Source organism: Apium graveolens, chromosome 5, assembly GCF_009905375.1.
Source record: "Apium graveolens cultivar Ventura chromosome 5, ASM990537v1, whole genome shotgun sequence".
NCBI classification, from domain to species: Eukaryota; Viridiplantae; Streptophyta; class Magnoliopsida; order Apiales; family Apiaceae; genus Apium; species Apium graveolens.
Window position 1 is genome coordinate 151155834 of NC_133651.1, and position 18051 is coordinate 151173884.

The window sequence follows — 18051 nt, forward strand, 5'->3', positions numbered from 1 at the left end:
AATATTAAGAACTTTTCTTAATTAATTTATAATCAATTAAATCTCATTTATTCAATTATCAAATTTGCCAATTAATTATTTATTTCACAAATATATAATTATTTAGCCATTGTTAATTAATTCCTCCACCATTAAATCATTCTCTTTTTATGGTGTGACCCTGTAGGTTCAATATTAAGTCGGTAGTAGAAATAAATAATAAAAAAACTATTTTATCATTATTTATATAAATTCTCTAATTTATTAAATATGATTAATTAATTAATCACATTTATTCTACATCGTGAGGGATACTTCTCAGCATATCGCGACTATCCGGATAATATGAATTCACTGCTTAGAATACCAAGAACCTATTCAATGAATAGTTACCGTACAATAAACTCCTTCTACCCTACAATGTCCCGATTAAATACAAGGCATGGATCTCGTGTCAAGCATATCTAATTCAATCACTTGCTTACCATTTACTATGCGTAGTTCTATGCAAATTAGAAACTCCTTTCTAATTTCATTTACTCTGGCCAGAGATTCCTGAACTAGCATAAGTGGATCAGCCTTGAACATTCGCTTCCTTCACTGGAAGGGGTAGATCCTTTATTGATCATACACTATCTTCGTGTATAAATTCCTATACCCAGAAGAGCCCTAATAATTGTCCCTGGAGACTAAGAACTAAACCAAAGCATAGTTCAGTGTACACAAGATGACTATGATGACCTCAAGTCTAAGGATACTTGTACAACTATCACTATGTGAACAACTGCTGACACGTGAGTGAACTCCATCAGTTGTTCAGCTGTGCGAGTCATGTTCAGTGAACTTATTCTATAATAAGCACCTACATACTAGCTATAGTGTCACCATACAAATGTCTATGAGAACAGACATCCTTCATAATGAAGCAAGCGTAGTATGTACCGATCTTTGCGGATTATTAATTACCAGTTAGTAATCCTATGACCAGGAACTATTTAAGTTTAGAGTTATCATCTTTTTAGGTCTCACTATTATGATCTCATCATAATCCATAAAAAGCTTTACTCTAAACTATGGTATATCTTATTTAAACACTTAAATAGATAAAGCCCGTAATAAAAACAAAACAAGTCTTTATTAATATCAATGAAATCAAAATAGATTACATAAAAGTTATTCCTAAATCCTAATACATGATTGGACTTAGGACATATTCCTTTCAATTATTATTTATGTAGGATCTCGAGATGAGGGTAAACTTGCCATAAAGGTCGAGTGAAGCTTCCAGTTGCTCCTACTAGTCAGACCAAACTAGCCTTTCTCAAGGCAAGTGATTCAACCTATCTTCGTACTCACTGCAATTGTGTAACAAATAGTTCATATATATTGACGCAACTATCCTGAGTCATTTTAATATATTTAAATCAACATATCTTATGTTCATCTTTGAATCATATAGAAATGCCATGAACCCTTGAGTACGTATTGCAAAGTAGTCTTATCATGATAGTATATTAAAGTAATTTGAATGCCATGATAGAATAAAGGGTTGTTATAACACTTGGTTGATCCTCTTGATTAATATGCTAATGATTCCTAAGTATTGATATCTCATCCTGACACTTGAACCCCTATAGAACCTTACCTTAAATCCTGAAAGACAGATTTTTATCAAGTGGTTCTCATTGATTGATACCCCTCTTTCTTATCCTAAAGCTTAACAATTCTGATATATCCTGAGTTCAAGATCATTCTTCATACCTTAACACCATTAGTATTCATGAAGCTTATCTTCTTGATGATCTAGCACTTGCACCTTGACGAGAAACCATTGCTTTAAGCCCAGTTTGGCACTACCCCTTCATAATATCCAATAGCCTCACTAAACTTCCTTGTCCAAGTTTTATATATGAAATCCTTTCAGTTACCCTAATAGAGTAAAGTTTAATGGATCATGGCCTTGAGGTTTAGTACCATATTTCCCGTGTTTCGAGTTGATCTATAATCCGTTGATAAAAATGTTTACTGTTAAAAGAGATTTTGGTCATAAATCGGCATCAGTTTTTGAAATAAATAAAATGTGGATTTTCAGTCCCAAAGGGGGATAAATGTTTTCTTTGAATAGTGGATCTGGACTGAGACGCGAGTCCTTTCCACACTTATTTTAGGCTTAAACGTTGCCTAGGGATCCCAGTAATGTTTTAGAAGCCAGCGAGGTTCAGGATTACTTCGCGGCTGATCACCTGCTGTAATCCGTAGCGTCATAAAATGATTTTGATTAAGATATGATTTTAAAATTGTTTTGATACAAGCAAAATGATGCCATCACCCATAGTTTTATCTCTCGTTATCATTGGTTATGTCTTTCCATTGTCATTCTTTAACGTATATCTCGATTTATGTTTTGTATCGTACTGTTTAACACTTGTTGAGCATTTGGCTCACTCCTTGCTTTACCCTGATATTACAGCTAACAGCTATGGTTAGATTCAAGCAGACTGCCCGTAAGACCTGTGATGCTGATGCTTATGTTCGAGCTCAGGTAGAATAAGAGATAGTAGTTTTGTGTGAGGACTCGCTATTTAAAATCAGTTGTAATAGATGGTAGTGTTGGGCTGTTCCAAACCCTAAACTGTAAGATCTTGGAGTTGGTTATGTTTACTTCTTTTTAAAACGTTGTAATAGTTATATTTAATATGTTATTTTAGTTGGGGGCGTGAGATACTGTACATTATTATGCTGGGCATTATCGCTCACACTGGTTTTCTTAAAATTGACACAACACAATAAACGTAATCTCGCTAAAACAAACAAAACATAACTTTAAGTTTCTGCAGAAAGTCCCGAAGATGTAAAATATAGTTTCTTGAAAAATAACCCTTAATTATGATAGAAAATGTTATAAGGATCGTTTAGGCACTTGAATCGCTTGATTCCGAAATCTCCTTTTCCATCCGGCAATGCCAACGTAGGGGTCATCACCAACCTTTGCTTCAGTTCTTAAAATCTTTTCTCGCATTTCTCTGTCCATTCAAACTTCTCAGTCTTACGAGTGAGTCGCGTTTAAGGGGCTACTATCTTTACAAACTTGAACGAACCTTCGGTAGTGACCGGCCAATCCTACCTCTGGTAGTTTCCCCGACCATGGTTATCAATTCCTCAGTGGTCCTTTATTCATTCTTGTCAGGATCCTCCACATGATCCTCCTCAATGACAATCCCTTCTAGGACAACATCCTCAACCGCTACATCCTCAATATGAACATCATCTGCTCCCTCATTAGGACGCTCTTTCGGATCCACAATCTGATCTCCAATAACTAATAAAACATCATCGTGTTGTTGGTCCTAAACCTCAGGGTTCGGGGTCCCGCTACCATATACGATAACGAACTACGCTTCTATCACGATATTTATAAGGGTTCCCATAAGGGTTTTAACTGTCAGTACTATGTTAGGTAGTCCGACTATGAACTTGGCAAGAGTTCTTATTATCTTGTGAACTTATTATTTTAACGTCACATCGTCTTTGAGGTTTATAATGCTTAGCTCTAATACCATTTCTGTAACACCCCCAGATCCGGGTCGGGGATTCGGGTTGTCACGAGTTCCATTTCACTTATCAATACTTAATCTTAACAGTCAACCAACTACTGCGTACTGTGACCCCACAATATACACACACACCACAAGTTATAGTCTCATAGATGAATACCAAAAATAACACAAGTCATTTTATTCCACAATTATAAGTCATTACACCTCAAAAGGGTTTCTGAATAAATTTACATTTCCTTGCCATTATTATAATTCATAAATATACATAAGTCTGGAACAACAAAAGTTGAAAGCCTAGCCTATTGGTAGTTCCTACCTCAGCTACAACGGCATCAACGCCTACAGGAAACTGCAGAACGTTTCCTATCCGCTTACGAATTGGGAGCTTGGTCCTGTTCATCTTGTCTATCTGTTGTTGTGTGATGAAAGAAGAAAGCAAGGGTGAGGAACAAGCCCACCGAAATAATATGTATAATAATTAACAATATATGAACATTCTCATAGTACTCCTGAAAGTCTCGGTCAAGAAGAAATGAACCAAGTTTGATATCTTAATGCGACCACGTCGCAAAAATATTCAGTATATATATATACTTTTCAAAATCTTGGAAGTCCTCTTCCATAAATAATATACACAGAGTTCCAGTTTATAACTGTATAAAAATATCGTTGCAAGGTGATCTCATATATCTAACCTTGTCTCAACATTTTTCTGAAAATCTTTGTCATGCATAAGATAATCATTTACTAGATATAAGTTGAAAAGATGAAGTTACAAGATACTCTAATATACTTATATCTTTTCCAAATACTACTTGAACTACCACCGTTCAAGTTATAATTAGTTCATCCCATAGATGAAGCTACAAGATAAAACTTATATAGAATCAATCTTTGAATTATCATCAAAATGAAATAAAGTTACGAGATACTTCATTTGATGAAAACATCATTTTGAAAACTTGACCCTGCCAACACTCAACAATCGCCTAGCCGTAGCCTTTCTATCGAAGTGCTCTGGGTAGTGTTGCAGAAATATCCAATTGGATGATGAACTCATTATGGGAGTTTGCCGCGCCAGGAAGACCACTCACAATGATTAGTCGCAGTAGTGCAACCCCACCATTTTCTCTATGTAGAGGAGAACCTGTCGGATTTACTTGTCAACCGAACACTGGACTCCTAAGGAATGGACCGTCTTAGCGGAACTTCCAGGCCATTTGGTCCAATATAATAAGACTGGGCCGGCGCCACTCGACCACTTACGCCACTCCTAGTTCAGATGAAATCCATGACTCTGAAACATAAAGCTTGTCCCCCCTTTCCCCTAGTAGAAACTTGTTGATACGGCTCCACCAAGAAATCGTATCTAGTTGGAAAGGAAAACTCACCGATATTTCACAGGCGGTGCCTGTTAATGGATTAACTTATTCTAAGAATTATACTTCCCGAGTGTTGGGTAAGTAATCAAAAACTCTTTTATCAAAACAGCAACCTTGTTGCGAATATAAAACACACCACAGAGCTAATCCCTCAGGTTTTGAGCGATTATTTAAATCCCCTTCGAAAGGAGGATCTTAAATATAAAAATGAGTTTTGGGATCCGTCCTAACATTTAAAATCATTTTGAAGACTCGAAAACATTTTTAAGAATGTTTGGAGTGATGCTGATTTAACGAAATAAATCAGTCCCTATATATTAGAAAATAACTGAATATTATTATCTAAATAATATTCCGATAAAGGATAATCTTTATAAAAATAATTGAAGTAGAAGTTTTAAAACTTATACTTGAAATGAATAATAAACAACCAAAGATATACTTATACGAAAATACGATCTTTATTTGAATAATCGAAAATAAGTTATATTATCGAAACATTATTCTTTAATAAAATAAAGAAAATTATTTAATAAATAAGCGGAGTCATAAGTCCTCAAATGAATATTCAAAATAATATTCATTAAATAAAATAAATAGAGTCTTAAGTCCTCGAATGAATATTCAAAATAATATTCATTAAATAAACTAAACGGAGTCATAAGTCCTCGAATGAATATTCAAAATAATATTCATTAAATAAAATAAAGTTATCGAATAAACATTATTCGATTAATAGTTTTGAAAACTATATCTATATATATATAAAAATATATTTATATATATATATATATTATACTCGAGAACATCGACTCCCGGTTTAGAAATATGTTCATCTTTGGGTCCCCTATACTAAGGGTATACACAACTACTGCTTATCTCTAGCATAGGTATTATGCAACTTATAAGCAATTGAATCAACAATTAGATATCAAGATTACGAAACAGACATGCATATATACCATATTAGCATGATCCAATATATCGCAAGATTTGCTAATAACATTCATGCACTTATCACAAGATAATGCATATACATATATACATCACAACAACAGTATAACGGGTAGAAAACTTGCCTGAGTGAATGGGGGTGGTAAAAGACCCGGGATGAGTCTGGTAACCTATAAACAACATATAAGTTGGAATTAAATAAAATTCGCTTAAGAATCTATACTTTAACCAATTAGACCCTAACGTTCGCTTTTGCGCTTAACGATTCACTTAAGTCGCCCCAGTACCCTCGGCTCCACCATTTTTAATAAATTAACTATTAAGAATTTTAAGGCGATTCTTTCGCGAGTACTCTTCCAACTGCCTAATCCACTTTACATAATTTTTTCATACTCCAGTTAGTCATTTAAGGACCTTAACCAAGGTTTCAAAGTAAGGAGAGGGGTAATGGTTCGTTCGCGAAATGCCGTTACTTAAAACGGTAGTTTCTCCTAAACCGTACATCAGATTCAAGCGAACCACATATCAAAACGAAGCTCGTAACATGAACTATCTAAATATGGCAAAGGTCAGAATCTAAAAGTGACTGTACGGGTCCTGAAGCTAAGAACAAAAACAGTCTAAGGAAAATTGGGCATTACGACGACTATAACTTAGCAATTCCCAAATTTTTACCCAATCAATTCAATATTAAACCACCACCAATCAACACCATTCCACCATCATTCAACCACAAATCAACCATACAACCAAACTTCATCCAAATCCTATTAAATCAGTCCATTACTTCATGTTTTATCCATCTTATTCAATCACAACAAGAGCTACTAACTATACTTAAGGTTCATTAACCACTAACCAAGATTTACAACCCAAACTCATTACAAATCCAACCAAACTCTAAATATACATGAATCATGCTCTCATTAACTATAATCAACAAAACTAAACCTAATACTCAAAGTAAAGCTAGGGTTTGGAGGGGTTATACCTTCCTTGGAGTGATTAGAGTAGCTAGGAAGCCTTAAGAAGCCTTGAGATAGCTTGGGAATGCTTGGATCTTAAAGGAAATCATAGAAAATAAAGTTAGTAATCTTGAAAAAACTATTCATCATCTTCTTCCTTGATTTATTGGAAGAGTTTCATGAAGAATTGGAGGCTTAAACTTCTAGGATAGCCATAACTAATCATAAGGAACCTTGGATAATTTCCTTGTAATTTAACAAAGCTTAAATCTTGATTTTTGGAAATTTTCTCTTCTTTAGGATGAAGAAGCCGAGAGCACTTATTCTTGGGAGGGTTTTTACTTTGCTAAATGAGTTTGTGGTGGAAAATGGAAGTGAATGGGATATTTGGGTGATTAATTGGTTGAATAAAGTGAAAGGAGTGTGACTAAGCATGACATCACCTTGGTGACTTCATCAATTACCACTTGTCATCACTGGGTGGTGGAAACATCTTTCATGCTAATCCTTGCTTAGTTGCTTGATTATCATCCTTAATCCTTGCACTAATCTCTCTTGCATTACCTGTCGTTTAATTGTTTTACGACTCGTTTATCGTTTGTTCTTACTAATCATTTGAGGGATCATATCCGGGATCTTATTACTTGGGTTCCCTAAACCTTTCTCAATATATTATATTCCTTTTATGATCCTCTCTTATAATCCTTGAATTAAAATACTTTTAATCATGTTACCTTATACTCAATTCTTTCGGTATCTGGTGGATTTTCGGGAAAAATCAAAGTGTTCGAATTTGGATTCTGACTATCTTTACATACTCTTATTTACTTTATGGAATACTAATACGATCTTAGAATTTCCATAACAGTACTCCTATATATCGTGGTCTGATAATTTTTCTTAATCAGCATCATCAGTAAAATTTACTATTCATTAGGGTTACAAAAATTCCAAAAATTGGGGTTATTATAGTCTCCCCTCCTTAAAAGGATTCCATCCCGGAATCAGATAGAAAATGAATAGGGATACTCTCTCAGCATTGCACTTTCTAACTCTCGAGTAAATTTTCCCACATTGTGGTTCGACCATCAAACTCTGACTAGTTTGATAACCCTTCTCCTAAGCACTTGTTCTTTTTCAATCTATAACCCTTCCTGGTTGCTCCATATAGGTTACGTCTGGTTGCATGTCTATGCGCTCATATGCCCCTAATTGTCTGGCATCCGAATTACACTTCCTTAACATTGATACGTGGAACACGTTATGAACTTGCTACATGTTCGGGGGTAGGGCTAGCTCATATGCTAACTTCCCAATACGTCTTAATATCTTCAAGAGTCCAACAAATTGTGGACTTAGCTTTCCTTTCTTTCCGAACCTCATCAATCCTTTCCAAGGCTTTCCAAGGGGATACCTTTCACAACACTAGGTCCCCTACTTCATACTACTTGTCCTTTCATTGTCAAATCAGCATACTTCTTATGTCCATCTTGGGCTACTACCAGCCGTCCGCTGATTAGATCTATTATATCCATGGTCCTTTGGACTACTGCTGGTCCGAGCATCTCGCGCTCTACAACTTCATCCTAACATAAGGGAGATCAACATTGTCTTCCCTCAAGAATCTCATAAGGCGACATCTCGATACCTGACATACGATCTATTGTCATGAGAAAACTCAATCCGCATTAAGTGATCATTCCAAATTCTTTCAAGTCTATTGCACAGACTCTGATTATAGCTTCTAGCATTATAGCTTTTCTTCCTCAATACCCATTCTTTTCCAGTTCGTAATCGCTACTATCTTCCGTTCCTAATATTATACTGGTTATACTTTTGCTCATTAGCATTCTATAACCTTTTAATAACCACGTTAACCTCAGTATCACGAATGCGTTAGAATCGGAATACCACCGTACTTGGTACCATTTCAACTCTAGCTGCCTCCATCTTCAAAAGCTTGGTCCTTCATATAGAAGTAAAAGAATTTATTGAGAGATCACTATGATCATGAACACTTATTATATCGCATAGTTAGTACAGAAGGTGGCCAACGTTTAGTACTTGACAAGCAATTAAACAACATGTGGTATCCTACTAGGCTTCTATCACACAGATAGATAGTCATTCGGCAATACCTCCCCTTCTGGAAGGGTTGTTCTTCTCAGCTTACATGAAATGAAAAGGAGAGAAAATAATGAATTGAAGAGAATTGTATATATAAAAATATACTGCCACAAAATATCTGGCTTGGACTCTACCTCTGAACTATAGAGGTTTATCATAGGAGAACAAAACATATACGTATATAAATCAACATCAAGTATTATAGCATCGCATTTCACATGCCTAAATATTTTCGCTATTCCGTCCATCATTCTATGGACCCATGCTCTTGCTCGAGCTTATACACAATCACCTTTGAAACTCCCTCGACATCGAAAATCGAATCTGGGATCTCATTCTAGACATCATCGTTACTTGAATTCTATGCTTGCACCGCAACCTTCCTCGTATAGTAATACGACTCTCTATTGATAAGAAGGAATAAGTATTCAATAGGTAGATAATCGACTTAATTAGTCTATCAATGATGACTTATATATCACCACGGCTCGATTAGTATTACTCAATCTCAACATCCATTCCTATACAACTCTCACGGTTGTAATCGGCTCATTACTCGCAGAATCATTGTTGCATTACTATGGTCCACCGTTGACCTACTGTAATCTATCGTTTTCCTCAAAATCTTAATAGCTAATCATACGGAGTCCATACTTACCATATCAAAACCTTCTAAGTAGGAAACATATCACCGTTTGTGATCCATGAAGGACATCTCTTGAACTTGATGTATATATGACATGAAGTAGATAAAATTGCAGAAGAATATCAATCAAAGCAACAATAGCAGGTTATTACCGTTAGTAATCATATGTCCTCAATAAGAGACTGGAAACTCAAGGGTTCATTTAGTCCTTTCATAATATGGCCCTGGCTTATCTCAAGATATGACCTTCTAAGATAGATAGCCCTCTTACGGCGGTTGCATAAATTAAATCTTTACCAAACTACTATTACGGTTGAGTATCGCACAATCATCAGAAGGAATGTCAATCTTTCATACCATAATACAACCTTCACGGCTTTAACCATCATCGCTATATTCCTTTGACACGAGCGCCTATAATTGTCCTCTTACACTTAAAGTGTCGGCCACCTCTTTGGCCTTTCCTGATAGTAAAATTTCCTTACAATCAATGTCATTTCAACCCCCTCCAACTAAATTTTCTACCTCATTTCAATCACTGCTTATGTGAAAATGCTTTTCTTAAGTCCTGGTGAGAAAAAAAAATCACCATTTTTCCATAAGTCATTGCCTTAGTCTTTAGATATGAACATTGCCGCGACTGACTCTCGATCATACTTAGGACGTCTCTTATCTTGGGTCCTTCTTGTTTTCAACAATCTCGAACCTCATTGGATCGATCTATACTTTCTTATGGTTCAACACGTGCCCCACCTGACATTATTATAATTACGTCATATTTCCTTTATCAAAATTTCTATGCTTGATAACTTTGAATACTACCTTTCTCCTAGTAAAATCTCTAAGGTTATCCTTAAATCCTTCATCAGGTACACCTTAGGTACAGGGCATGTGAAGATACCATTTACTAATACCAGAATCATTGTCTATATAGTTCTGAAAACTTTCTCCACTGATCTTTAAAGATTGTTGTTGCCTTAATCCTTCATTCCGTATTACCCAAACTCATAATGTCCCTATTAAGGGTGAAATGCCAACCTTTATACATTCCCCTATGGTTCATCTCAAGTTATCGAGGTTCCATCCTTAATTCCACCTTTTAAAAAGGTACTTGCATCCTTCCATAGATAAATCAAGTCATGTATCCCTAATAAGGGTGTCTTATTCAATCATTCCCACCTCGATAGTATATGCCTAATTTCACGATAACATTTGCATTCAAAATGAGGTCAATCAATATGGCCTTCAAAAGATAACAACGGTTATCCGCTTTTCTTGCCTGATTTACTAATGATAACAGGGATGTTCTGAAAGATATTGGGCGTGTTCAACGTGAACTTCTTAGTTCTAACTATTCATTTATCTCTGTTATTTATCTCAACAGTCATCTCAATGTTGGAATACCTTTTATACCAAGAGTCTCCCTTTTGTGAATCAAGCCACAGGTGTTACATACACTTCACATTTTTGAAGGTCACTTCCTTCATCCTATTTTTCTAAATTCTTGGTATCCTGTCTCCTCAGTCTATCCGTATTTCCTTATGAATCCATCGATCTATCTCAAAGTTTCATCGAATACTCTCAACTCCAAGGGAATTAACTATACGTATCGCTTACGCCTTCAAACCTTGAATTTATCTCATGATCAGTCACCATCGCGCTAATGATGACACACTTCTCTATATTTATTTCAAGGGTTTCTTAGGGTTTCCCATACCTAACTCCCTTATCACTTCTCAACTCTATTTCCTTTAATATCCCTTTATACTCTGTCCCCTTTCAGTCTTTTATTTTCGTTTCTATTACAACCATTACATGAACCAACACGACATAAGCATTGATTTCAAACATCCCGTCATTCTGGATTCGTGTCCTCATAACGAATCTTGATAACTTTTACAACTTAGATCCATATTTCATCATACTCGTCCGCTTTTGTTCTGGCTCTAAAGCTTTTACACTATCTCTATAACCTTGGAAATTACTTTCCCGAAAACAATTGACTGAACTTTAATCATTTTATTATAATCTCTGGCTCCATGCCTTTCTTGGTCTTTCACTAGCGGGTGGCCTCTCTCTTAGGAAGGTAAGTGACAAAAACAGTCTTTTGTACTTCATCAATCATTTAGAATCTCAAATTATTCCTCTATTTCCTTTAGCTAGGCTCTTGCCTCGACTGGGTCAGCTTGTTCCTTGGAACTCTGAGAGCTTAGCGACTTAAAGGTCCTAAAAGAATTTCCCACCGCATTATTTCCTCAGGGTGGTGGTTGGGGTAAAAGTATAAGTTTTGTTTAGGCAGGTCCATGATTTTCCCCATAGGAGTACCGTCCTGGTTTTCCCTATCTTGCTCGACTTCTCTTTTCTTAGTATGAAATGTTTCATCCTTCTCCCATAATCGGGGTTATCTTATACATTAAAATCCTTATTTTCCACTTCATTATGTTATGGGTTCCTTCCATCTTGATCGCGACCTCCCTGACTATCACATTCAGGGTTTGCCCTAAATCTTATTCCTCGAACTATGACTTTCATCTAAGATCCCTTCCTTAAGCTCCTGAACGTTTGGAACCAAAATTTTGTAGGAACACCTCATTATTCCCTTATTATCTTTCTCGGTATTAATCTCTTCTCCAGTCATTGGCTCTCTGCCTTCATTGATCACTTTTTCTTGGCACAATATGATCTTTTTTCGATAATTCGGGCTGCATTACAATCTCGAACAACTTTTCGGTACCGGCTCCGATTATCTTCACTTCTATTTCCATTTTCTCAAAATCTCTTATCAACTCTCCCAAAGACATTTTCATCTTGAGTCTCTCTTTAATACTAAGGGCATTAGCCACCATTTTCGCTTTCCCTGGATGATAAAGAATCTCATAATCGTAATCCTTGATTAGCTCTAACCACCTCCTTTGGCACATGTTGAGCTCTTTCTGCGTGAAAATGTACTAGAGCACTTATAGTTTATGTAAATCTTGCACTTCTCTCCATACAAGTAGTGCCTCAAATCTTTAGGGCAAAACCATTGCCACGAGCCCAAGCTCATGGGTGGGGATATCGAATTTCATATTCCCTTAATTGACTTGATGCGTACGCGATTACCTTGTTGTGATGTATAAGAAGCACCCTAATTCCTTATGCGAAGCGTCACTAAAAATCACAAAATCTCCTTTTCCATCCGGCAACGCCAACATAGGGGTCGTCACCAACCTTTGCTTCAGTTCTTAAAAGCTTATCTCGCATTTCTCTGTACATTCAAACTTCTCAGTCTTACGAGTAAGTCGCGTTAAAGGGGCTACTATCTTTACAAACTTGAACGAACCTCTGGTAGTGACCGGCCAATCCTACCTCTGGTAGTTTCCCTAACCATGGTTATCAATTCTTCAGTGGTCTTTTATTCATTCTTGTCAGGATCCTCCAAAGGATCCTCCTCAGCAACAATCCCTTCTAGGACAACATCCTCAACCGCTACATCCTCAATATGAACATCATCCGGTCCCTCATTAGGACGCTCTATCGGATCCACAATCTTATTTCCAATAACTAATAAAACATCATCACGTTGTTGGTCCTCAACCTCAGGGTTCGGAATCCCGCTACCATATACGATAACGAACTACGCTTCTATCACGATATTTATAAGGGTTCCCATAAGGGTTTTAACTGTCAGTACTATGTTAGGTAGTCCGACTATGAACTTGGCAAGAGTTCTTATTATCTTAGTGAACTTATTATTTTAACGTCACATCATCTCTGAGGTTTATAACGCTTAGCTCTGATACCATTTCTGTAACACCCCCAGATCCGGGTCGGGGATTCGGGTTGTCACGAGTTCCATTTCTCTTATCAATACTTAATCTTAACAGTCAACCAACTACTGCGTACTATGACCCCACAATATACACACACACACCACAAGTTATAGTCTCAGAGATGAATACCAAAAATAACACAAGTCATTTTATTCCACAATTATAAGTCATTACACCTCAAAAGGGTTTCTAAATAAATTTACATTTCCTTGCCATTATTACAATTCATAAATATACATAAGTCTGGTACAACAAAAGTTGAAAGCCTAGCCTATTGGTAGTTCCTACCTCAGCTACAACGGCATCAACGCCTACAGGAAACTGCGGAACGTTTCCTATCCGCTCACGAATTGGGAGCTTGGTCCTGTTCATCTTGTCTATCTGTTATTGTGTGATAAAAGAAGAAAGCAAGGGTGAGCAACAAGCCCACCGAAATAATATGTATAATAATTAACAATATATGAGCATTCTCACAGTACTCCTGAAAGTCTTGGTCAAGAAGAAATGAACCAAGTTTGATATCTTAATGCGCCCACGTCATAAAAATATTCAGTATATATATATACTTTTCAAAATCTTGGAAGTCCTCTTCCATGCATAATATACACAGAGTTCCAGTTTATAACTGTATAAAAATATCGTTGCAAGGTGATCTCATATATATAACCTTGTCTCAACATTTTTCTGAAAATCTTTGTCATCCGTAAGATAATCATTTACTAGATATAAGTTGAAAAGATGAAGTTACAAGATACTCCAATATACTTATATCTTTTCTGAATACTACTTGAACTACCACCGTTCAAGTTATAATTAGTTCATCCCATAGATGAAGCTACAATATAAAACTTATATAGAATCAATCTTTGAATTATCATCAAAATGAAATGAAGTTACGAGATACTTCATTTGATGAAAACATCATTTTGAAAACTCGACCCTGTCAACACTCAACAATCGCCCAGTCGTAGCCTTTCAATCGAAGTGCTCTGGGTAGTGTTGCAGAAATATCCAATTGGATGTTGAACTCATTACGGGAGTTTGCCGTGCCAGGAAGACCACTCACGATGATCAGTCGCAGTAGTGCAACCCCACCATTTTCTACATGTAGAGGAGAACATGTCGGATTTACTTGTCAACCGAACACTGGGCTCCTAAGGAATGGACCGTCTTAGCGGAACTTTCAGGCCATTTGGGCCAATATAATAAGGCTGGGCCGGTGCCACTCGACCACTTACGCCACTCCTAGTTCAAATGAAATCCATGACTCTGAAACGTAAAGCTTGTCCCCCCTTTCCCCAAGTAGAAACTTGTTGATACGGCTCCACCAAGAAGTCGTATCTAGTTGGAAAGAAAAACTCACAGATATTTCCCAGGCGGTGCCTGTTAATGGATTAACTTGTTCTAAGAATTATACTTCCCGAGTGTTGGGTAAGTAATCAAAAACTCTTTTATCAAAACAACAACCTTGTTACGAATATAAAACACACCACAGAGCCGGATCCCTCAGGTTTTGAGCGAGTATTTAAATCCCCTTCGAAAGGAGGATCTTAAATATAAAAATGAGTTTTGGGATCCGCCCTAACTTTTAAAATCATTTTGAAGACTCGAAAACATTTTTAAGAATGTTTGGAGTAATGCTGATTTAATGAAATAAATCAGTCCCTATATATTAGAAAATATCTGAATATTATTATCTAAATAATATTCCGATAAAGGATAATCTTTATAAAAATAATTGAAGTAGAAGTTTTAAAACTTATACTTGAAATAAATAATAAATAACCAAAGATATACTTATACGAAAGTACGATCTTTATTTAAATAATCGAAAATAAGTTTGATTATCGAAACATTATTCTTTAATAAAATAAAGAATATTATTTAATAAATAAGCGGAGTCATAAGTCCTCAAATGAATATTCAAAATAATATTCATTAAATAAAATAAATGGAGTCTTAAGTCCTCAAATGAATATTCAAAATAATATTCATTAAATAAATTAACGGAGTCATAAGTCCTCGAATGAATATTCAAAATAATATTCATTAAATAAAATAAAGTTATCGAATAAACCTTATTCGATTAATAGTTTTGAAAACTATATCTATATATATATAAATATATATATATTATACTCGGGAACATCGACTCCCGGTTTAGAAATATGTTCACCTTTGGGTCCCCTATACTAAGGGTATACGCAACTACTGCTTATCTCTAACATAGGTATTATGCAACTTATAAGCAATTGAATCAACAATTAGATATCAAGATTACGAAACAGACATGCATATATACCATATCAGCATGCTCCAATATATCGCAAGATTTTCTAATAACATTCATGCACTTATCACAAGATAATGCATATACATATATACATCACAACAACACTATAACGGGTAGAAAACTTGCCTGAGCGACTGGGGGTGGTAAAAGGCCTGGGACGAGTCTGATAACCTATAAACAACATATAAGTTGGAATTAAACCAAATTCGCTTAAGAATCTATACTTTAACCAATTGGACCCTAACGTTCACTTTTACGCTTAACGATTCACTTAAGTCGCCCGAGTACCCTCGGCTCCACCATTTTTAATAAATTAACCATTAAGCATTTTAAGGAGATTCTTTCGCAAGTACTCTTCCAACTGCCTAATCCACTTTGTATAATTATTTCATACTCCAATTAGTCATTTAAGGACCTTAACCAAGGTTTCAAAGTAAGGCGAGGGGTACTGGTTCGTTCGCGAAACGCCGTTACTTAAAACGGTTGTTTCTCCTAAACCGTATATCAGATTCAAGTGAACCACATATCAAAATGAAGCTCGTAACATGAAATATCTAAACATGGCAATGGTCAGAATCTAATAGTGAGTGCACAGGTCCTGAAGTTAAGAACAAAAACAGTCTAAGGAAAATTGGGGATTACGACGGCTAAAACTTAGCAATTCCCAAATTTTTACCCAATCAATTCAATATTAAACCACCACCAATCAACACCATTCCACCATCATTCAACCACAAATCAACCATACAACCAAACTTCATCCAAATCCTATTAAATCAGTCCATTACTTCATGTTTTATCCATCTTATTCAATCACAACAAGAGCTACTAACTATACTTAAGGTTCATTAACCACAAACCAAGATTTACAACCCAAACTTATTACAAATCCAACCAAACTCTAAATATACATGAATCATGCTCTCATGAAATATAATCAACAAAACCAAACCTAATACTCAAAGTAAAGCTAGGGTTTGGAGGGGTTATACCTTCCTTGGAGTGATTAGAGTAGCTAGGAAGCATTAAGAAGCCTTGAGATAGCTTGGGAATGCTTGGATCTTAAAGGAAATCAAAGAAAATAAAGTTAGTAATCTTGAAAACACTATTCATCATCTTCTTCCTTGATTTATTGGATGAGATTCATGAAGAATTGGAGGCTTAAACTTTTAGGATAGCCATAACTAATCATAAGGAACCTTGGATAATTACCTTGTAATTTAACAAAGCTTAAATCTTGATTTTTGGAAATTTTCTCTTCTTTAGGATGAAGAAGCCGAGAACACTTGTTCTTGGGAGGGTTTTTACTTTGCTAAATGAGTTTGTGGTGGAAAATGGAAGTGAATGGGATATTTGGGTGATTAATTGGTTGAATAAAGTGAGTGGAGTGTGATTAAGCATGACATCACCTTGGTGACTTCATCAATTACCACTTGTCATCACTGGGTGGTGGAAGCATCTTTCATGCTAATCCTTGCTTAGTTGCTTGATTATCATCCTTAATCCTTGCATTAATCTCTCTTGCATTACCTGTCGTTTAATTGTTTTACGACTCGTTTATCGTTTGTTCTTACTAATCATTTGAGGGATCATATCCGGGATCTTATTACTTGGGTTCCCTAAACCTTTCTCAATATATTATATTCCTTTTATGATCCTCTCTTATAATCCTTGAATTAAAATACTTTTAATCATGTTACCTTATACTCAATTCTTTCGGTATCTGGTGGATTTTCGGGAAAAATCAAAGTGTTCGAATTTGGATTCTGAAGATCTTTACATACACTTATTTACTTTATGGAATACTAATACGATCTTAGAATTTCCATAACAGTACTCCTATATATCGTGGTCTGATAATTTTCCTTAATCAGCATCATCAGCAAAAGTTACTATTTATCAGGGTTTCAAAAATTCCAAAAATTGAGGTTATTACAGTACATATCCAAGTGTACCTATCAACAAGCAATACGCTTGGGGAACAATATAAGTTCCAGATATATGATGGGATGCTTACAAGGACAAGGAGGGGTAGACTCCAGTACTTCATGGACTAGGGAGGCTACCAATTTACTACCACATGAGAAAGTATTTTATGTACTGATGAACATGTGGAGTATGCGTACCTGAGAGAGATGGGCGCAAAACCGTGTCTTGAGAAGGATAGACGCGAAGTGTATACCTGAGAGGTACGGACATAGAAAAGGTCCGAATGCGGCCATGGTGATAACCGATAATAAAAGGGAATCGTTCATCTACATGTAGAAAATGTTACTTTTATCGTAGTACGACTGATCATCGTACGCGGTGGCTCCAATGAATCTCCTATTCTTCCA